The 25,024-nt window shown below is 38.0% G+C and overlaps 1 long non-coding RNA gene across 2 annotated transcripts in view; it reads right to left on the bottom strand.

Moving 5' to 3' along the window:
• LOC117811029 overlaps positions 1-25,024 on the bottom strand; it is a 74,764-nt gene that overhangs the window by 34,529 nt on the left and 15,211 nt on the right. The window contains exon 2 of one of the 2 annotated variants that reach the window (XR_004630914.1): positions 17,814-18,108. This is a non-coding gene — a long non-coding RNA (uncharacterized LOC117811029). The remainder of the gene's footprint in view (positions 1-17,813; positions 18,109-25,024) is intronic. The other variant, XR_004630915.1, reaches the window with a different exon arrangement.

The following is a 25,024-nucleotide window of genomic DNA, read 5'->3' as shown; positions in this document are numbered from 1 at the left end:
AGACATACGCTGATCAAAGAACCCAGCATCAACAACATCAACTAATTGTGAGAAACTCTGGTCTCTTGGATCAGATTCTTCAACTAATCGCAGTATCCAACACTCCAAGCATACACACAATATCTGACGTCACAGTGGTGACAAAAGACTGCTTCTCTACTTCCTGTGATTAGTATTAAATCCTACGTATAACAAGAAATTACAGACCTGTAACAGAGGTGTTAAAGGTGAAGTGAAGAAAATAATATTTCAAAATATTCTCTATGCATCCATATAACCACATTTTGTTCATTTCACATAATCTGTCTTCATAAATATTCCTAATCCCACATATTTTGAATAAAACACTAAGATCAGCCTGAAAAACACACTCAGGAGAACTACAGGAAACTGTCCCTGTCCTGTAAATAAAATAAAAAATCTACTGACGGGAAAAGCTGAACTTTAGTCCAGATGGCACAGAAGGAAAAAGCTGGTTGACCACAAATGAAAAAACATGTTGTTGGAGTAGTTTACCATCCTGAGCCACTGGCCACCCTAATTAGTCATTGTGTTGGGGGCATAACCATCTGTGACTGGTCATTCTGGTGCAGCCTCTTGGACCAGCAGCTGCTGAGTTTGTAGATCAGCAGTTTTGTAGACCATGTCAGTCACACAGCTGCACACCAGCCCGCATGTGAAACATATCTCACACCAAAATTGAAAATAATATACTTGTTTAAGTCAAACTGATCAAGAGGTGACCAATGGGCTTATTCAACCATGTGTTATTACTATTGTTTTACCGGCTGTGTTACATACTTGATTCTTATTGGTAAAACCCCATAACAGAGGTGTGTAATTCTTAACAGCGAAAGCGACACCATGGACAATCTGATCCCACACATCCGGCACATTTCACCACTACCTGTTGACACTGTGGCAAACTCGTTAATTTCTGTCTCTGTAGGGGAATAATGACAGTTACAGGACCGCAGCCTGAGGCGCTACTGGGCCCCAAACACCTTTGATAAGAAGAAGTGGGGCAACATCCTGTCTTATAATCCACGCAGCAGGGACGGTGAGTGAGACTCAAGCAACCAATGATACAGAGTGACTCACAACTAAAGCAGTAGCAATAATTGCAACAATGTTAAAACCTATGATGTTTGCCTCAGTGATGTTTGTAGGTGTGTCACTACAAAGCTCTCAGAAAGAGAGCTGAATGAGGATAGAAATGTCAACAAAAGTATTCCTGCAGGAGTCCCATTCACTCTGTTTATAGTCAATGGAAATGCTTTACATTGTAGAAACACATTGAATTACTTGTGTGTAAGAATTTTGCTCAAAATTTACACACATCTTGTCTTTTTCCCAGATGCCTTCAAACTGTTTAACACTTGAGAGAACCAGTTTTGTCAGTCTAATTTTAAAGTGTTTGAAAAAGACTAAAATGACAAAGTGGAAACCAGACAAGTAATCAGTCAAGGTGACCCGTGAAGATCCCAGCATGCCAGAGACCTTTAGAAAACACAAGTGACACATTCTCTTGGATGTACAGTACATGTAAGTGTGTGTTGAGACACAAGATATGTGGGTGTCTGACTGTTTACCTGCGTGACAGACTATGAGGGTGTTAGCAGCTTTTGGGTGTGTGTGTGTGTGTGTGTGTGTGTGTGTGTGTGTGTGTGTGTGTGTGTGTGTGTGTGTGTGTGTGTGTGTGTGTGTGTGTGTGTGTGTGTGTGTGTAATGTGTCTGCGTGGGTAAGTGTGCTGTAAGTGGGACAGGGTGACTGAATGATAATCATCTCTCATTTCCATAGCTGACATGCTTCACTGCAGAATCCTTCCCTGATTTCCTTATGGAAGCTTCACAACAGCAGCAAGTGGACATAAACAACTGCTTAACTCGACGGATAAAACTCCCCTTGACAAAATTATCTGGGCTGTCCTCCAAAATTCAGTCATCCTCAGTGACCTAGATGTTTTAGGACAATTCATCTCTGTCAGATGTAAACACTGGGATGTTGCTGTGTGTTTTTAATGCTGCTATTGATTCAACATCCTCTTGCATGGAGGCCTTACATAACCGACTTAATACCAATGTGTCAGCATGCACACCAGACACACTAAGGTTATTTTAGTGCAGATCCTCTCCTCAGATTAAAGGTAGTTTGGCCTTAAGTGATGATATTCTCATAAAATGCCCTACAAGAATGAACTACAGCTGTTAAATACTTGAAATTGAAGATTAAAACCTTAAGAAGTCAGAGTTTTATGCATTCTGAATTGTGAACTATGTTACACACATTTCCCATAATTCATTCTTTAAAGCTGCAATTGAAGAGATTTCATATCAGAGTAATTTCTGAGGTTTTTGACAATATATGGTTGTGCAACATGCATTTAAAATGTGGGGCATCATTAATATCTTTGTATTTTTAGCATTATTAATGACACACATTTATCAATATACCTTCAGAACTGTTTTAAGATTTCACTTATACACTATTGTGCTCAACACAGCAGCTGATGTCACACCTTGAATGTCTGGGCTGACCATTCAGCTCAGTCACCAGAGCATGCGCTCCATATAATAAGACTTAAATCTTCAGTGCATTAGCCACTAGTGCGACTCCCGACCTCAGCCCTGTGATGCATGTCACCCCACTCTGTTCCTCCCACATTTCCTGTCTCTCTTCAGCTGTCTTTCAAATAAAACGCATAGAAGTCCCAATTCAAGTCTTTGTGCACACATCAGGATCAAATCAAACGTTAGGAATATAATATGTGAAAACGGTCATACATATATAAATGTCATGACTTTTAATGATGAAATGATGCAGCTTGGGCCAAATAAGGACACATTACAGGTTAGATTGTATCTAGATTAGACTATCAACAGGCAATTATGTCAAATCCAGTTTGTTTTTTATGCAAGCTTTAATTCAATTCAAGTTAATTTGTCTTCAATATAATCATAAAGTTTCCTGTTCGGAAAGATATTTCAGATTAAAGCTGTCATGTCTTTGTTATATTATTGCAGTTGTCGTACTAGATATTTATACATAAACATATGATCAAGTGTTTTCTGTTGAATGTGTGGAACACTGGAATCCAGTGTAAAGCAGTATTATAAATGCACAGCTGATATGATGATGCTTTAGTGAGGAACAAGCATATTTTGATGTGATTCTACACCCAAGTAGGTGGGTTGCAAATTATTATATTGTAAAGGATTAGACTGTTTTCTGTCCAAGTTGTGAGTCACTTTCTTTTTTAACTCAAAGTGCACATAATGAACTGAACTTACCAAGGCCTTTAATACAATACAAGACTGACATATTTACGTTTTACAGGCAGCAGAATGCCACACACAGAAACATAATCTTCCACATCTGTATGTGTCCATCTGTATGTTTGATCCATCCCTGAATGATGTTCTGCAGACATGGCCAAACCTCCAGCATCAAAGAGGGGCGTCTGACCATTGTGCTTTTGGTTGTGAAACTCTCCGGTGTCAAGAGGACATAGATACATTGAGTGGGTTTGGGGAACGCAGTTCAGTGGAAGGAAAAGCCACACCTTCATTGGTTGGACTACAGATCCCCTCAGAGTCACAATAAACTGATTAATCTCCGTCTTTGTTGTAGATGTGGTAGAGTGGGTCAGAATGGAGCAGTGTAATTTAAAGTTATTATGTCTCCTGTTTGTTGTGTAAAACAGAATGACAGCTAACAGAGACTTGGTGGTGGGTGAGTTTATTCATCTTAAATGATGTGGTTGCTCAATGCATTAAGGCAACACATTATGCCAACACACTTGAGTCCTCGCTGACTTTTAATGAGCAGACTGTGTGAGGAGTGTGGAAAAAGCAAACTTAGTGTTGAGAAATGCATATTGGGAAGTCAAAAAAGATTCTGCCCTCACTTCAATGTACAGTGTGAAGCATGGGGAAGTAAAAATCATTAACAAGCTTCAATCAGGTTTAAAACTTTGATGTACTTTTAATCTGCAGTTTTTTTGTTCTATGCAATACATTTGGTGCAGAGACGGTTGCAGAATTACAAAATAAAATGTCCAGGAATCCATAAAAAAACAGCAGCATTAATTCGAAGAATGAAACCCCAAACTAAAAAAGCAACTACAGTTAGAATTTTCAAAAATAAAAACTACAGCATCAGGAAGATTGCTGGGTACTAGTGTAATGTATTCTGAAATGTATTTTTCTGAGCTTTGTATCTGCTGTGCATGGATCTGAAATATATCAGTGACAACCAGGTCACAGGGACAGCTTTCTACATAATTTTCAAGACATGTTTCTGTTCACATGCAATACAGTCTGAATTCATTTTTTTTACACTTCTTCGGCCTATGGCAAAAAAAAAAGTGCTTTGAGTCCTGCACTAATGTCACACTTATTATAACCTTTATTTAACCAGGAAATGTTCATTGAGATTAAAAAACTATTTTTCAAGAGAGTCCTGGCCAAGATAGGCAGCAGCACAGTTACAGAGTTACAATATTATAATAGACATAAATACAAATAGCAGACGCATACAACAGCTACACAACAGGTACCTCCAGAAAAAAGCATGTCACATTTAAACAAAACATCCACAGACAGATGCTTCAGCCTCCAAGTTGTTTAAGGACCGCTTAAAAGCATTCAAAGATATCATATCAGATGGTTTTGGTTCCTTTTGTAAGGCATTCCCAGGTCGAGGGAGTAGCAAACCTCAAGGCCTTTTTTCCCAAGTTCAGTCCTGACCCTCGGAATAGATAATATTAAAAGATCCTTTTACACTTTTAATGTCTAATGTCATTTTTTATTAACGCACTTCTAATCCACCTTTAATTTACCTCCTGGCTGTGTAGATTACGGTCTCTAAATGATATAGTTTAGAGGTGGACAGTAAATGTCCCCACACAGTTTAGAAGACTTAAGATGGTATTAGTCTTTCCTTGAAGCTAAATGAAGGCAGTGTTTCTGTTGTTCCATGTTTCTATCGTAACATTTAGCAGAACATCTCAGTACCACAAAAACTTATCAGGCATTGTTCTGACGGCCACGGCGATTTTTACAGAAGCATGTGTCTTTGACCTCATTTAGGTTACTGCAGTTTTAACGGAAGTGATGTCTTAATCGTACAGCTCAATCTGCTGATATCTGAAAGCAGATAAGAGTGAATATCAATCAAGAGAGCAAAGCACAGACAAAAAGACAACAGATTCATCAAGAGTAATAAACACTGAGAGCCCAGTTTCACAGAAATAAGAATCTAGCACAATCACCTTTCACTTTAATTTATAATGTTTGTGTATCCTGTAGCTACACCTCTGTTAAAAAGTTACATACACATACACATAGCTCAGACTAATTCAGTCCAACACAGCAGCCCTGCTACATACATTCACTGTGTTGAGCTTTTCTTCGGATAGTCTTAGAGTTGATTAATTGAACTGTATGGTCATTCAGATGCTGGAGGTGGAAATGCATCAGAAATAGACATTTTGATATTGTTATTATATCATAAAACTTTTAACAACACAAAAATATCAGCCTCCAAAATGATCACACGGTTTTAAAGGTGACATATCATGCAAAATTGACTTTTTAATGGTTCTTTACCTGAAATATGTTTCCCTGACATGTCTACAAACCCCCCGAGAATGAAAAAAATCCATTCTGCCCCTGTTCTGATTTCTCCACCTTTCTGTAAATGTGTGTGAAACGAGCCGTTTCAGACTTCCGTGTTTTTGTTACGTAACAACAATATCCGGTCTGTCACGGAGTCAGAGCTCGGAGCTTGTTCAGCCCATAGACTGTATAAAGTAATACTGAATCCCTCCTCCGTTTTTCATTACCTGCACAAATGTGTGGTAACAAGGAGCTTAGGAGGGAGGCATTCTAGTTGTAGGCTGTCTTAATAAACACAAAGGTCGGTTTTACTCCCCACGTCTGCAGATTTGAAGATCTAGTGGATGATTTTTATTTATCATGGATAAGTGCTAGCGCTAATTAGCATAGCCACATAGCTACATGTTCATAGCTGTAGCTGTAGCTGTAGCTGTGTACCAAGACACACGTCGACATACTGACAAATAAAACAACAAGAAACACTAAATCTGTGACCAATCGTTCAGAAAGGTCCTGCTACAGGCGCCTCTCCATCAGGATCAGATTCAGAGGGTTGAAGTAACGCGATCTCTGAGCAGCCGTGTATATTCAGCCAACATGTAAACATTAGATCAACGTGCTGGAGAGCCGAGGCACATTCACTTCCGGAGGGGGCGTGGTCAGAGAGAAAACAGAGTGTTCTGATGAGGAAGAAGAAGAGGACTTTTCAGGCATGCCAAAATCTGTTTTCAAAGTGTTTTTTTGAGCATAAACTTTAAAGACATGTTTTGGGGACCTCTTAGACCAATATATATTGATGAAAAAAGCGTGATATGTCCCCTTTAAACAGCACGCCTTCACAGCTGCTTCATGACAGACTGTTGTGAGATCATTAGCTGCATGTGTCTAATAAACTGGTACCTCAGTGTATTTGCTGCTCAATATAAAGTTCCCATTAATCATTTACTGATCACACACACATGCAGCACGGTGTAACAGTCACTGAGATAATCACAGGTCCTTATCGTCATCTGTTTTGTGCTTCTGGGCAAATTTTTTAATCACAACTAAAACCCCTTTTTGCTGTTTCACTGAATTTAGCTGTGAAATAATTTAATTGAATTAAGGGATTTTTAGGGCTCCACACACTTAACATTATATGGACCTCTCCATATCCGTATGATATCTAAATGTAAAAGCACAATGGAGACACATAAAGATAAATCTTTAACTTCAAGCTGTAATAATTTTAAGAGGGAAATGTTTAAATGTATTTCTTAAATGACAGTATTTCAGTTGTCGCCCCCTCACTTGTTTTGCACAGCTCATATCATTGTATTGTCTAGTTAGGTAACCAATAGCATATGAAATGTCTGTGGTGTGCTGTCTGCAGTGAGTGTCTTCTTAACCTTTAGCATTTCTAATATTTAAATAGTTTTATGGGCTGACTTAAAGTGAGAGACAGCAGTGGGGAGAATATTATCTTCCTCATGACCGCAGGTGACTCAGAAACACACAAACACACTCACACAAAGAAAAAGATATGAAACTTTAAATATTTAAAGTTCAAAGAAAATGAAATTCAAAGGCTGATGTTGTTTTCACAGTCAGCCACTTGTTTGAAGCTGTTATGGGACTTTTCTCTTAAATAAAGAGGCATGACTCAGAGGTTAAATCGGAGGCATTGATGGATTTCACAGTGGCTCCAAGGTATTAGGAACATTTCATGAACAAACTAATTATTGATCAGTGTTGTTCCTGATTAAAACTCTTCTCTGACAGATTTAATAATTTAGTCGTTTTAAATTGAAAAAACGTGGGCACATTTGATAGAATATGAATGTGTTTTTTATTCAACATATGATTCTAGATATGTATTTATTTAGGTCACTTGCCATCTGCAAATCTTAATCATGTTTAGATAAGAAATTATCAACAATAATTATTATTTATCCCAGCTTGTGTGAGCTTCACGACTTCTGTCTGTGCATGAAAGTGTGAGAGGGAAAAAACAAAACGCCAAAATGTCAAATGTCTGCCTTCTCATCACACAGGAAGCTTCTGTGACATTTGCATTATCAGCTTTTGGTTGTTTGGAAAGTAATAACACACCTGCCAATAATAGCCTACACACGGAGTCATTTCATGTCACGTGAAGGAATCCTTCACATCGTGTTAATATTAAGTTGCCTACTGTGGTCAAATTACTCAGTTTTTCTCTTATTACTTATAGGTATAAATATCTCAATATTTAGTTTAATATATTATATGTAAAGATGCACGCTGCGTTAAATCACCGGAGCTTATCTGCGATATTTATTAGTAGAATATCATCTCCAACCAGCGTTTATCTTTAATTATTTAAGGTTAAATTGTAAAATATTGTGAATATGTGTAATAGATCATATTAGCCTACAGTTAAAGGGATGAACAGTGTGAACAATAAAGATTTTTAACTCGCAGGATTGTGTCATGCAGCGTCGAGCAGGAGCACAGCGGTGAAGAGAAAAAAGGGAAAAATATGACGATGCAAAATATAACCTAATTATTTTTGTTTTCATTTTTAAATCCACCCACTGTTTCTCTATTATAAGACGCGGCACACTCTCGAGTGTTTGGACTTTAGATAACCGGCTGGTATTTCTAACAAGAATTGCAACGTGTCCTAAATCAAATACTCTATGTGCTTTTCAAACATAAAGCGAAAATACTCCGACAAAAATCTGTAAATCCAGCAGGTCATGGTATCATCATGAGATTATTCGTCACACTTACTAATAATAAACATTTTTGTGACTAATCTTGAGTCATGTCTGCAGCTGCAGTTGAGCCTGGACTTAATTTCCTGTAGTAAGAGATACAAGAGTAAAGAATCTTCATTCTTACTACAGAGAAAAAAAAACATATAGTAGATCTTTTTTTTTGTTTATGTTTTTCAGGGGAATAAAACTCGACGTGACGACGTGCTTTCACGCGAAATTGTGGGTCCACTCCTTATGCAATTGTTCTCGTGGCCTTTACGTGTTGGTAGCATTGTAGAAAATAACTGAGGGCTGTTTGATGTTTTTCCCCTATCAGAATGGCAACAAAAAAACATTTTATAATTTGTTCGTGGGGTGATATATACTGCCTTTATACGGTATTTATACTGCCCATTTGTGGTGCAGTTACAGTAGAGCTCAAATGAAAAAGCTTCAGGTAGCATATAATGATGCATATCGAATTTTCCTCAAACTACCAAGATGGACCAGTGCAGGTTTAATATTTGTATCAGACAATGTCCCTACGTTTCATGCTGTACTAAGACATTTTATGTAAAAATCGATGTGTCGCTTAGCTGATTCAGAAAATGAAATTTTAAGGGAGCTCACTCAGCCCACACACAAGGTATTTTTCGTGCTTTTGGAAACATTGGAAAAAATGCCTTTTTATGCTTTAATCAAAATGAATGTGTAAACTGTTGTCATATGATCTTTTTACTTCTTGCTGCATGTATTTTACTTATTTGTAGTCTTTTATATTACTCTTGTGCTGATATGGACCTATGGGTCTGAAATAAAGTTTATCTATCTATCTGTATATATATTTCTATAAATGCAGGGGGGTATATATATTCAATAAAGGGCCTACGGTTTTAAGTATGCCTAATTTGTCAGCATGATTTTGTTTCAGTAAAAAAAACAACTCAGTCCGTGATACTCTGACATTGCTGGTAAGATAATTAAAAGCCACAAAATAGCATATGGGGGGACATTATGTCCAACGTTATATATTACACAGCAAAAACAAATTGTTTGCATGAGCAAAGAACGTAATGTTAATGTTTTAACATCCCAGACACAACTGACCCGTTGAAGGAGGCCTGTTGCAGCAGCGTTGTGTATAAGAGCTCACATTAAACACAACTAGGCTTCTAAATTACTATTAATATAATAATAAGCGACACAGGTACAACATTATACAGAAGTGATATTACTGATATATTTTGCTGACTTGTGTTATGCTGCCTTTTGTGAGTTTCCCCGACATCCTCTGTGTCCTTCACTGTGAGACCAAACACGTCCCCACCCCTCCTGAGACAAAGACTCGGTGCTAAACTAGTTCAGCAGTCACGGGCTTTGTTTTAGGGTGCGTGTTAAATCGAAATAACAACCAAAAACGTCGAAAAACTGTGTTTAAAAGTAATGTCAAATATATTTTAAAGGCAGCAGGAAATTTATAAAGACTGTTGCAGAGAAAAACACTGCTGTAGTCAACAGGTTGGTTTCCACAGGTTGGAGTCTCCCTCTAGTGGACACAAAAATTAACTACAACCAATCTTCGTTTGTGTTTGTCACTTCAGTTTTTGGTACTGGTATTTACCGAGATTAATGACTACACATTACGGTCAGAGAGTCTGCATGGTATCAGTTTCTTTAACACCCACAGAGGGAGGTCCACCCACAGTCAGGTAGACTCTGTGAGAGGAAGACTGATGAAGAGGAAACACAGTCCAACTCTCTTAGGAAACTGACAGCCTGCTAAACACACAAAGCAAGCAAGGTAGGGTCAGTGCCACAATTAGATTAGATTAGATTAGATTAGATTAGATTAGATTAGATTAGATTAGATTAGATTAAAAAATCTTTATTGTCCCCAAGGGGCAATTTGTGTCGCAACAGCAGTCCACACATCCTATACATACAAGCAATACACACAACAACAAACACAAGTTCACAAATCAATTCAAGTACATATCCATATAACTTAACCCCCCTGGATGACATCATTCTTCCTGTGCATGAGACCAAGGTAAGGTCCTACAGCTTGTTTAAAAGCCCAACAGCTGAGGGCACAAATGATCTAAGATATCGGTTCAATCTTGCCCTCCTAATGTAAGTGAACCTCCTCCCTGTTGGCAAAAGTCTAAACTCTGAAAAAAGGGGGTGGTGAGGGTCTTCAAGGATGGCCTTTGCCTTCTGAGTGGCTCTCACTTGATAGAGATGGCCAAGATTATTAAGATTAGTGCCTACGATCTTTCGGCAGACTTTGACAATGTAATTATACTATCATTGTTCACTCATATTTCCCAGCATGCACTGGCTCTGTCACCTTCTAAAGAAAAAGTAGAAGTATCTCACTCTGTTACAAGTTAAAGTCACACATTCAAAATTTGCTTTAATTGGAAGTGTCAGCATCCCGACAAACTAAAAATGTTTAGTGTGATAGTTCCCTTTTTCCCCCTTCTGTTTGTTAACGTTTATTAGAGTTCAGCTTTAAATGTTTGGTTTGATGACTTTAAATAATGGATCATCATTGTGTAAGTAAAATATGTTGGTAGATGTGACACCACAGATTGTAATGTAAGTGTAAATCTTCAGGATTTATACCTCAAATCACATCTTGAATACAAAACTCTCTTTTTATGGAGTTCTTGGCGCTGTTGTATTGTTGCTTTTAGGTAAAGGCTCTGAGTACTCCTTCTAACACGCTCCAATCAAGGGATCTTTTAGAAAAGCTAAGTTTGAGTACAAAGAAAATTGCTGTTTTATGTAGACAGATGAAAAGCTGCCAGTAAGTGTGTTTTACAATAGCCAGGTTCATGTCTAGCATCTACAACATATAGGTTGCTCTTGATTTAAGCAAACTTAGACACAATAATAGTTTTCATGAAATAAGATTACCAGATAGATTAACAGGAAATTTGAAAATGAAATACAAACTAAAATAACAATATAATAATTTGTAATCCTATATTTCCATGCTAGATGACTATGACTCACTCACTGTTTAACATCACACACCAGCTGGAATCTTTGGTCCCATTGTCTTACAGTTAAGGAGACAGACTTTAAAAGTTAGGTTTATCACAGATGGATAATGAGCTAGTAGCCAGACTGTCATCACTACACACAATATACACATTTTTTGTGCGTTAATCCTTTCCTCCACCTATTTGTTTCATTGTAACCCTATATGTGATCAGTATTTATAAGAGCTGCAACCATTTTCAAGACTGATTCATCTTCTGATTTGCTAATTAATTTTTAGTCGACACAATGTGCTTAACGGTAAAACAAATATCAGTTATCACTTCCACATGCCAAAGAGACATATTGTAATAGTATGCATCATTCTATTAACAAAAGTCTCAAAGATATTCCTCTGATTATCAGAAGTGACAAAGAATTTCATGTTCTCATGATTTAGAAGCTTTGAATCGACAGTATTTGGACTTTCACTAACAAAATGATAACCAATAATCAGTAATCAAAATACTTGTTAATGTTATCTCAACAGAACTGCCAAGAGACTGCAGGTGTACATTTGCCTTACGATGACTTTGGTATGATACATCAAATGGCAACATTAATGGTTGATATTGTAAATACTCTCTTTACAATAAAATAAAAACACAAATAGAGTTCTCAATGACTGAATGTATGCTTATGCTGTGTGGGATCAATGAGTTTGTTGAACTCTTTAGGTGACCCAACAGTAGCCTTTAGTTTATCACAAAATAAAAAGGAGAAATAAAGACTTAATGCATCATGCTGCAAGAGACTGACAATCCTCTAAATCAGCCCTATTCAATTAGTGGCCCGTGGGCCACATGCGGCCCGAAAGCAACCCTTGGGTGGCCCGAAAGCAACTGCCGAGTGATTGTGACTTGGGTTCGGCAAGAAAAACATATTTTACTAACACTGACATGTGCTGCCCTTTTATTGTGTTTATGCCCTTTTGGATGTGGCAATACATTAATAAACATAAACATAAACACCCAGTGTGTTTTATATCTTATCTATTTGTTTTTCTTTTAAATGGTTAACTTTGCTCACTGTCTGCTAAAAATGTCTCCCCCAGCTCATGTCCTTAGTTTGAAAATCCGGCCCGTCCAAATATTTAATTGAATAGCCCTGCTCTAAATGATGGTTTCTGTGTGCAGGCTTTCACAAATTTCAACATATAGCACATTTAGATCTGCAACAAGGTCAATCTCCTGTAATCTCGGTGTTTCTCAAGGCAGAATGCATATTAAGCAGACTTAAGTCATTGTTCTGTAGAGATGCTAAGAATAGAAAGATGTTTAAGCAAACAAGTTGGGAAACTACGTAGAATTTGAGCTTCTGAAAACATCTTTGTCATTTGTGACTTCTCTTACAACCCCTGAGTAAGAATCAGACTGATGTTTGTGGTGTTCTCAGTCATTTACTGTATCTCAGAGCGTAGATTTGTGATGAGTAAAGGTGCAACAGAACACACACACCTACGCACGCCCACACAACTATAGTGACCCACTACTGTTTTCACATTGACTGGATGTTCAGCTGTGACATTTATAGATCCCAAACCTCACATCTAGTTCATGAGAACAGACAAACGCATGCTCACACACAATCTCTGGACCTACAACATACAAAATTCACATTGACCAACAGTTAAATACTAATGTAACTCAATATATTCAAGAATAAGGGAACATCAACCTGTGACAAATAATCTGCCATTTTAAACCTGTTTAAATAATATATAAATGTAAAACAATAAACATAAATCATGATGAAGAGTTTGGCTCATTTGAGCCACCTGTGGTAAATGAGGTCATAAAACTACAAATATCTTACTCATAATTCTCCTCAGTGAGAAGGCATTTTAAGGACAATGTCATGGTTTCAGGTTTAGACAAACAAAAACCATTTGATTCAGACCAGTACTAAGCTCATACACACGCAAACACATACTGAGATGCATACATGCATCAGCTTATCTGGCCCAAATTTGCCCCTCTTTTAACCGTACATCCTGAACAACAAAATATCCCATCCTATAATCTGTTTCTTTGCTGTTTTTTAATATATTTATCAATGATTTACACAAAGCTAGCCTAACATGGTAGCTATCAAGAAAAATGATCATCCATGTTCAGATAAGTTTTTACCGAAGGCTGTGATATGAAGGGCAGCTACATCAGATACTGTACTTTTTTTTAACATTTATGGGGGTTGGAGAGTGTTTGGTGCTTCTCTACCCGGCAACACAGCGCTGAGTCATCTCTGTCATAGCCCTCCCACGCCTACCCATGCTGCACTGCTCTCTGTCTCTCTCAGTGGTGGAGATGCACGGACATGATACCAAAACTAACTGCATCACTTGATCCAGACACACAGAAGACAAAAACACACGTTTACCGTAAACCAGGGGAGCCTTGACGGAACAGAGCTGGCACACGTGGGTGGGAGTGTATTGTGTGTGTGTGTGTGTATGAATCCCCTTATGACAAAATATGGAAACTGATACCACTTATATTACATTTTGAAGAGAGGGGGGAATAAAAGGAGAGAACAGAAGAATAGAGATCAAGGAGGAGGTATATGGGAATATTAAAGATAGATTAAATATAAAAATCTCCTCCTTAATCTAAAAAACAGGTTTTGAATAGAAAACTTTAGTTATACGTCTCAAATCCACTGAGCCACATAGATCTGACTGATTTCAAATTCATTATCTGCAAGTCTGCAAACTTGCAACCAATACTCTGAGGTTCTGATAATGGGCAGATTAAACATGGGGTTTGATATCAGCAGCTTCTTGACTATATAAAGAAATTAGATTTTAGAGCGCTTTTGTACAGACCTGTATCAAAATATGGACGACATCACATTTCCCCTAAAGTGAAGCCGAAACATTTAGAACTATAGGTAGTAAACCTTTTTGATTATAACAGATGGAACACGGGGCAAACTAGAAGATTTAAATATGCGTCAAATATGCTTTTGTAAAATGTGCTTTTTGTCATTCCACTTCATTCTTATCATGGGCCCAAAAGTTTATTTTCAAAGGACTTAGTTCTAATAGTTATTTGATTCTAAAAAATGGCTCCACCAGGCAAATTGCATCTGCTCAGGTCTTTGCGCCAAAATCTGTCAGCGACCATCAATGCAGTATTTGTCTTCACTTTATAACACTGGAAGGAGATGGAGGTGTGGTACATATAAATATACAGTCAGTGGGACAGACCTGTAGTGTGGAGCAGTGGAACGTACCAAAGTAAAACTACTTTTACGATAGCTTGCTGGCTTTTTTAACAACATATGATGTTGGCATCTGAACCTACATTACATTATGGGGAACTGACATCATTACTAATGTATAGGGTAAGACTTTTAAAGTAATTTGATCCTTTTAGCAACTTTCAAGCTAACTGTAAAGTTTGCTAGTAGCTTAATGTTAACGTTAGCTGTTGTGTGATGTAGGTAATGTCTTATGAAATATTTAATGCTGTTTATACTTAAAATATCCAGATGTTCTCTGTCTAGCATAGCAGCTCCCTTGATATACCATATGGTTGGCTTTTTTAGACCAGTGTATTAGGGTCATTTCACAGTCAGGGATACATGGTAGGGCTGTATTGATGTACTTAATGTACAACGTACAATTTGTAAAGAAGCAAGAGCAAAAATAAGGGACTAAGAAGAAGTGGCTTCCTGGTGAATTCTGAGAACAGTAGCTGATGAGCTGAACACAAACACACAGACTTAGAACCAGAATATACAGCTAATCCCTCACCGCTGTCAATACAGTCCACCTGGTAATGAGTTTTCACTTTTGTAGAGCTGTCTGAATTGTTAGTAAGATTTATTATATGCTATACGTGGACTCAGCGTATCCACAATACCTGGTGAAAAGTGATGTTAACTAATGGCACTAAGCAAGTACTACAGCCCATCGTGCATTACCTAAAAGAAAAAGACATTAGCAACGCAAATTCCAAGCAAAGAGAAAATAAAGCATAGTGTCTCTTTTGTAAAAAAATTGCCAAGAAGCGAATAGTGTATAGCTCTACAACTTATTCCATGAAAAAGCTAATGCATCTGGAGCATAGACTGTATATAAAGTTGTGCTCATAGGTTTACATACCCTGGCAGACTTTGTGATTTTTTTGGCCATTTTTCAGAGAATATGAATTATAATAGTAAAACTTTTTTTTCACTCAGGGTTAGTGGTTGGGTGAAGCAAATTATTGTCAACAACTGTGCTTACTCTTTTTATATCATAATGACAACAGAAACTACCCAAGAAATCATGAATTCTGCCAGGGTATGTAAACTTATGAGCACAATTGTATAATGGAAAGTGTCGCTCCACCTTTTCCCATTGAACGGTTTTGAAGCCAAAATATCCCGTTCAAGAACGCTGCCATCTTGTAAATTTTTCTGCAGCCATTGTCTGCGCAGTAGGGAATTTGCGTGTTTCCAAGGTAACGAGCCCCACCCTACAGTGTACTGTCACGAGGTCCTACAGAGTTTCTCTCTACGGCAGCTGTCAATCAAAGTAAATCCTGAAGTAAAACCCCAGTTTTTAACCTCTAATAACTAACGACAAAGAAACTTTCAGAAAAAAGAGGCCTTGAACACAAAACAGTCATATAATAACTACATATCACCACAGTATACAGATGTGAGAAACATTCGTGCAACATGTATTTATTTTTTAAACTTTGACCGCAGCTCCATTCAAATGAATGGGAGAGATGGAATTTTTTCCCTATACTGCAGCCAGCCACCAGGGGGAGCAGCCCTTTGCGGCCGTTGCGGCGGCCTCACTTCGAGCCGAGCAAGATGACGTCCATTTGTTTTTACAGTCTACGATCTGGAGCAGTAAATGAGTAATGATTTTGGACTAAATCAGTGTTTGTGTTCCAAGTTTGCTAGCTTTCAACTTAAGTCTAGCCTAAGCTAGTCCAAAAAAATAATCTTTCCCATTTACAAGGCAAGGAGAGTTTTCTGTGCATCATACATGTTCTAATTTTCTTTTCTAGTTATATGCTCAATGAGAAATCTTTCATTGACCTAAAAGGACAAAAGGCAACCACTTAGTTATATTTAATGAAAGGAGTGATGGTTTCTTGACAGTCGGCTAGCTAAGTTTAAAATTCAGAGGCAAACAGATAAGACTAGATTGCATAGTGACTTGCCAGTCAGACACAAAGATTTAGTCACACCTGCCGAGTCGGCAAACAGTCTTATGTGCCGAAACATAAACAGCTTTTGCACATCAGAGAGCCGTCAGCCAATATGGCAGCCAGAAGGCGGAAATGCTGAGTAAAGCTGATAAATGCTGATACTGTTTTACTAGATAAATACATATAAATAGATTTACAGTGTTTATGTTTAATGACATATGTCACTGCAAGTAAACAGACACTTGCAAAGAAATGCGTACTTGAGATATGCTGGTGTCACGATCGATGTTTCTCTACAATTTATAACATATTTCTATAAATGATTGAATGTCTGACACATCATCATTCATATCTCACAAACTCGTGTCCTATTCTACAAAGCTTTTCAGCTGATTCAAAATATGAATCTGGAGTGCAGTGCAGTACATGTTATTGTCTCAGGTACATGGATGTATCATACAGCTCATCTTCTATAACATGCGTCAGTACAGATTGTGAAACTCCCACTAACGTCAGTGAAAGACTCATTCCTACACACAGTACACTGATTTTGTTATGTGATTACAGTGCTTCTGAGCCCTTTGATCACCTTGTTCTATCTGAAGCAGCTGGTGTAATATCATCAGGATATTTAACACCGCTACTTTCACTTTAGTCCCTCAGGTGCGGTCAGTGTGTCACATCATGATAACATGACTAAGTTTGGAGAAGCGGGATACTTGCCAAGTGCCAAATTTAGCCGATACTTGACGCAACCTTAATGGCTGCCAACAAAATAAAGACATTTGTCTTCACATTTGATATCTACTGTTACTTTTTCTGTTTTTTAACCCATTGCTGTGAGATGGGAAACAGTTTTTACATGCAGTGCTATTTCGTAATTCAAAGGAAATTCCCTCATCATAACCTGTTTACAATAATCAACTGCTTGAAGAAAACATTCTGAAAATATCCTTGAAAGAAACATCAAATAGCCTTTCAGTGCGTTAAAAAGAAGTTTGGAAAACATCTGCAATATTTTCCATCAAGCTGTTAAATTTGTCCTGCTCTGTAGCCCTCTGTCTTCTTCGGTCTTACAGATGAACAGCTCAAAATGACGTTTCCTTTGGCTTCTTTAACAAAACATCTTAAAGAAGAAATGCTCACCTAGAGCCATTTCCTTCAGGCCCATACATTCAAACTCATAAGAAGTCAGCTTCTTAGACCTGCAATCACTCTCAGCCATAAATGACAGCCAATATGTAAAAAACGATGAGAGCTTGTCTTTACTTACCAGTTAGTCTGTCTTCATCCTCCTCTTCATCAGAAAGTCTTCACTGACGACTAAGAAGGGCAGAGAGAGAGAGGGAGGAGAGAGGAGAGAGGAAAAAGAAGAGAGAAGGAATGTTTTAATCACGCTGAAGGAAGCCAGTTATCTTCCCACACACATTGCTGAGTGTGCTGCTCACACAGACACACTAACACACACACTTAGTTACCCCCAAAGGTCAGGGTTGAATCAAGAGAAAAGAGGTTACAAAAAGGAAAGGAGATTTAGAGAAGGGCAGAGAAACAGAAAATGAAAAGAGCTAGGGAGGGAAACAGGAATGAATAAAATGCAGAAAGTAAAGCAGATGACAGAGAGGGAGAGCAGAGAGAGAGAGAGATAGAGAGAGAGAGAGAGAGAGAGAGAGAGAGAGAGAGAGAGAGTATAGAGAGAGAGAGAGAGAGAGAGAGAATGAAATGCATGGCTTGGCTGACTCATCGGTAACCACCACTTCCTCCAAAAAGCTCTCTACTAATGAGTGGCCAACTTTCAGAGACAAGTACAAACACACATTCAAAGACATACATACACACATGCACAAAAACACAAGAATCTTCTGCTTACAGTGTTATTTCTTCCCTTTTCAGGCTTTCAGCTTCGTAGTGCTCACTCTATTTTTGTTTGTGTAAGAGAAAGTCTGAGAAGTCGACCCATGAACTGACCTCACTGCGTATGTCATGAGAAACAGCCAAGCCCCTGCTAAATTCAATGGTTGTACTTCTATTTTCCCAGAATTCCCAGAGGCACAGTTTCTTAACATTTTTCCCATCCGAGAAAAGGCTCACTGATCAGTTTGCTTTACATCCAGACAATATGTTGATGGATGAATCTGACTAAGCATCTAGCTTAAAAGAATAGTTAAAGATTTGGGGGCACTTTTGTGAAACCAGTAGATTGATACACACTTTATGTCGAGGTGAACCAAAGTGACTTTCTAAAGAAATGAGAACTGTATATGTTTCACTCTGTATTCATATTTAAACATTTATTTTGAATGTGGTCTGAACATTAATATCAAAACTAAAGTAACCCAATCAATATGCGCAACAGACTGTTAAATTATTATTTTTTTGATCCATCAGAGGGTGGTCTTAGGCCCAGTCCACACATATGTGGGCATTTTTCTATCTGAGTTTTGGCCCAACGTCAACATGTGAACTGAGTTTGTGCTATCGATTTACGTGTACTCTGTACTGTTGGGTTTAATTGCATGTTTATAAGGAAACCTAGCTGTTGTTCGTCAGTATACTGCAGCGTGGGGGATAATTAATTCACCACTCTGTGCACGATTTAAATAACACTGTTTACATTTTAAACTACCTCAAGGAGGCACAGGTTGTTTGAAGTGACTAAATGTTTGCACATTGTTGCCACTTACTGGTCTGGCATGCTTATGTGGACATGTTTAACTGATGCTGCATTATTGTGTGGACAGATAAATATAAAAAAACACCTCTAGTGTAGATAGGATCTTTTTGCAAAAAGAGATAGAGAGAGATAGACAGCCTTCGTAGCCTGCATAGACTGGTCAGGCCAAACTGAATTGAAACGGTCTGGTCTACTAAGGATTCCCTTTTTACATCACCAACCGTTCCCATTGCCGTTACTTACGCCACACTTGTCGCCTAGCTGTCTAACCAGCTAGCATAGCTAGCATCACTTAACTTAACACCATCACCAACATTTTAAAGAAAATGTTACAATGGGTTTGTGTTTCATAATAATTTTTACAACTCACTATTAAGTTGAAACCAAATAATATTATTTTAAAGTGTATCACTTGGCTGTTCAAGAGTCAGCCATCTTGTTTAAAAACTGGCATGCAAAAGAATCATGGGATATGTTGGGCCACAAAGGATGCACCTGATGTATCCTCTGCAACCTGGAAAAGTAGCATTTGTAGGAGCCTCCGAAATGGGACAGCCTTCAATGCGACACTGTGACACATTTGGTCTTGGCAGGCTGCAGACCCTGAAATTGGACTCAGTTGTTGCAGTGACGTAGCGTTAAAGTTAGCTAATTAGCTTGATGTTCGGCATGCTCTATGGCCTATCAGTAAGCTATTGTTGTGGGGGGTTTTCGCAACAAAAACAAAGGATATTAGTGAGCCAGATGGGCACATTTGTGACACCGAAGCATCTGAGAGGCAGTGTGGAAGAGCTCTGATTCTTAACTGTAGGTGCCAACAAAAATAAGGACCAAAACATTTCAAATAAAGCCTTACTCATCTCATGCTCTCCTAGAATTTTCAGCTAAAGCATCTGTAATGAAAACGTGCATCTACTGGCTACCCCAAAAATTAGCCTGCTTTGAGTAGATAGAGTCAGAAGCGTAAATCTTGCAGCATGGGAAACAGCTAGTCTGGCTCTTCTCAAAAACTATGCGTACCAACAGGTTTCAAAAACACCCATTGTATCTTGTTTGTTTAATCAGAAGAGAAACAGAACTGCGTCTGAAGAGGTTTCATTCTTATATCAGCCCCAGGACCAGGGCCCAAGCACCATGACTCAGGCTGTTGCAGACACCCTCTGGTTGGATCCTTAACCCTAACCCCCTATCTTAAACTTCACAGTGACTTCTGTAAGTTGTAATTCAGCAAAGAATAGTTCAGCCACATTAGTCAATCCCAGTGAATTACAGTATGTCTTTAACTTATTGTTAAAACAACTTCTAGTACACGCCAACAAGTAAGATTAAGAGTTGTTTATAACTAGAATATTTTCTTCGGTAATATCAAGGTTAGCTGTTACCCAGTGAAAATGTTCTTGGTGAAAATGTTACTTTTTCTGAGTGGAGCCACTACAGTTCAAACCCACATAGAAGGGCAAAAGTGAAACTTGATAAGAAGAGCCCTGAGATGAAAACTAGTGGTTTATGCCATTACAGATTTTAGTTTCTTATAAATGAAGACACGTGGGCATGACTGGAAATGGTTTCATTTGTAGTCATTTTCTTTGTCTAGTCTTTTTAGCAAATCAGCTCTCTCCAAACATCTGCACACTTGACCCGAGCCGCACTTTCTGTGACATTTAGGATCTTATCATCGAGAACATGGGTAGACATATTTGCAGAGCAACTGTGGTGTGACACGTGAAAACTAAATCATTGTGTAATCTTGAGAATCACTTATGTATTTGTGACTCTTGTACAGTCAAATGTAGCCCTACAGATACTTACTCACAGTTTGCAATATCTGTGTGTTGACCCCAAAAGTGTTCATCCCAGATTTGACCACTTTCCTATAATCTAAACTATATTCAGCTGTAAATTTCAGCCTTCTCTGGGGGGATTGTGATAAAAATTAGTTAGTTCCTGTCTCTCCAGCTCAGTCCCTCATCCGGAGGAAGTCATGGGAATTTGGTAAATACACACATCCTCCTCTGCAGTTCCCACACTTTTCACAAGTCACACACACACAAATGTATTTACACACTTTAGACACAGAGACAACACTACAGATTTGGTCATGATGTTTCCCATTATGTTTAGACATTCAGTGACAAGAATGGGAAGTAGCATGTACCGGATGCCACTGTAGTTCAACCTTGTATATATTAAGCTTAGTACGTAATGCTGATGAACAGGATATAACAGTTCTGCAGTGTTACTGGTGCAATGCAGATTTAGTGCATCATTGTCTGTTGGAAGACCATCCAGCTAGAGAATGACTTGTATTACCACAGTTGAGAACTTTCATCCATTGATAATAAAATCTGGTGTGGCCTCCATGTTAATAGAGAAACATGACAGTAGCCAAAGTCAGATGAAACACACAAAAACAAGCAAAATAGTCAAAAACTATCAGTAACGACATCTTTATTAAGGATGGCATCATGTTAACATTTGCTTGCTAGCTTAAACAGATTGCACAACAAGGACTGATTGAAACAGCATCAGCTTTTTAGAATTCTGATCTCAAACAAGCGGCATGCGGAATCACAAAAAACAGCAGTTCCATGAGTATCCACTTGAAGGTGGTTCTAAAACCCAAAGAAAGCCTGTTAGGACCAAGAGCTGGAGAGGCATAACTGATGAGTCGGTACTTTGTGGCTATTGGCCAGGTTGCAAGTCAGTGGCCTTAACTCCACCTCTTTGCCTATTTCTAGCACATAAGTTTGTTGGGGGTCATTTCCATTTTGACGACTGACATCTTCAATGAGTGACGGCACCTGGACTACGTTTATGTTTAAACAGTTTATGGTCTTAAAGCTAGGGTTGGTAAAACTAGCATAACCGTTTTCCCAGGTTTACTCTATCTGTAGATAGTGGCTTTTTTTAAGAACACATTATGTATTGATTGCCATCGGGAAATAAAGATAATTTTAACAAGTATAACAAAAAGTGTATCTAAATCTGACTACCAACCCCAGCTTTAATGAAAGGTGGTCGAGGATCCGACTAAATGGCAGGAGTAATAGTTTCCGGTCATCTAAGTATACCTTGTGGAAAAAACAAGCAAAGCTTAACTGAAGATAAGTTCCTACTAATTGAACTAAAATAAAGCTAATGACCCCTGACACAATCAGTATTGAACAAAAGATAAAGAGGAACCTCACATGATGATCACTTCATCTGAAGCTTTAGAGTGTTTGTTCAAAAAAAGGAAATAGTGAAAAAATGCTTGCTCATGAGAATACTCTTTGTGGGAGGATTGTGGGTGATCGAGTCAAAAGATGAGTCAAGGAGATTACACGTCACGCATTATCTCAAAATGAGCTGCACTTTTTGCTATATAGCACCAACTGTGTGCTTATGAGATATAATGGCTGTACTCAAGTAAAATAAGAAGCTCTCAAAGTTGGATAAAAAATGCTTCAAAACTAGAAAAAACATAAAACTAGTCTGTTCACATGATAATTTAAAGTGTCCTATAGTAGCATTGAAAAAGGACAAGAATAAACCTGTTCTCTGTATAGTTGTAGAAACACTGAGTCTTTTAAGGCTCTGTGTAGACCTTTCTTCATAACATGGCATATAATTACTTTCCCTTCAGAGTCAGTACTTAGGCCTGAAAGTAGTACTCGGCATCCTCTCCTTTCAAGACTCTGCCTTCCTTTAGTTTCAGTATCAAATTATTTCAGGATGATCAGAATTCATTTTTTGACGATGTTCGGTCGGATGAGCCTGTGCTGCAAAATTATTTTACAGAAACATTGTCGCCTTAAAAGACAACTTTCAGTTGTTAGTGTTGCATTTTAGTCTCAGACTCCAAAACGAAAAATACTTTGGTACTAAAGTAAATGTTTTAATTTAAAAGGCGGTAAATACAGTTAGCTTGTGTCAGTTTGAAAGTCTGCAAGGGGGGCAGCTAAGCTTCAGAGCTGGATGTTTATTATCTGAACAAAGTGAGCTTTAACATTTTGTGTTATAAGATTATCTATGTCACTTAATCGTATAACAAATACAAAATTTACCATCTTAACAATTGAATCTGAGTTCAGATGATCAGCTCAGATGCTGACACTGATGAATTGATGCTTCTGAAGTCTAGTCTCCCACATGAGCAATGACTGATGTTAGTATCACCATGTATACATTGAGTCACCAGACATTCGTCATCACTCTGCAGGGGGCCTTGTTGACTCAGCAGGTGATGGGGGTCCTCATGCTGAGCTCACTACAGGCTGTTTGCCCTTGGGAAAAGTCAGAGTGGATCCGGTCTGAGGGTATTTCCACACAAAATGGAATATATGGAATATTGTAAATGCCAAGGTTTTGATCCAAAATACAGCTGGAAGACTAAAAATGTTAAATCTTTTGTGTTTGTTGTAAAATATGTGTATAAAATAAGTGTTATACTTGTAAGCTTAACTGTCAGATGGTTGTGTTGTGTTGTTAATCTCAGTGATATTTAAGGGACAATTTATAATGTGCACTAATGTGATTGGAAATAACATACAAAGAGTAGAAATTTTTATCTTGCAGAGGCTATTTACCCAATAAACTTACCTCAAATAGCAGTTTACTTGACTTGGTCTTTTAGAGTCTTAAAACACACTGGATATTCTACTGAAAGATTTCCATCACTCATGTCCTCTGTCAGTCCTTTCCACTGCCTCAAAACCACACTGCCTCCTCTGTCTCCTTAGATTTTAAGTCACCATGACTGGCTGCTGTATGAGAGAGTGGAACAAATTGTCTGGTGATGTTTTACCATGGAAACTTTATTGGGTGGTGATTTGGAGATTGCCCCCACACACAACCAATTAGTGAGTTTCTCTTTCAGTTAATGTCACAGCATTAATTGTGCACATGTGCGAGGGTGAAGAAAACAACTCAAACCTACGTCAACACAGACATTAGCTCTGACCACCAGATTCAGCTAGCCTAACTATTGTAAAGGTAAAGGTTAGATGATGTCAAGTTTTGTTAGTGATGTTTGGCTATGTTTGATAAAAGCTGTAATTGTTATAAACACAAAGTGTAGTCTTCTGCATGAATGCAGGACTCATCCTGCCTCCTCTCTGACCTCCACACTCCAAAGAGTGACAAAAACCTAAATGAAAAGCTTGTAAGTCAGGTTTGTCTAATCACATCTATAGGCAAAGGCAAGGAGGACACTTGGCATTGTAAAAATGACCACATAAAGATATACACACTGGGGCATACATACATACTGGGGCATACATACATACTGGGGCATACATACACACTGGGCATACATACATACTGGGCATACATACATACTGGGCATACATACTGGGCATACATACATACATACATACATACATACATACATACATACATACATACATACATACATACATACATACATACATACATACATACATACATACATACATACATACATACATACATACATACATACATACATACATACATACATACATACATACATACATACATACATACATACATACATACATACATACATACATACATACATACATACATACATACATACATACATACATACATACATACATATAGTGATGTTTCCTTGTCATGCACATGAAATTAGTGACAGAAGAGGTTGTTTGCTTCACACAACTCATCAATAGTTGTTGCAAGCTACCCATCTGTCTTTGTCTCTCTGTCTTTACCCAATGAGTCTGGTTTTGTTAAAGGCTTCTGCCTGTTGGAAGGACGTTTTTCCTTGTTACTCTGTCTTTACCTCTCCCTATGTCAGTCCACCTCTCTTTGACAATCTCTCTCTA

Source organism: Notolabrus celidotus, chromosome 4, assembly GCF_009762535.1.
Source record: "Notolabrus celidotus isolate fNotCel1 chromosome 4, fNotCel1.pri, whole genome shotgun sequence".
Lineage (NCBI taxonomy): Eukaryota > Metazoa > Chordata > Actinopteri > Labriformes > Labridae > Notolabrus > Notolabrus celidotus.
Note: the sequence above shows the minus strand (reverse complement) of the source record. Positions and strands in the feature narration are given on the sequence as shown.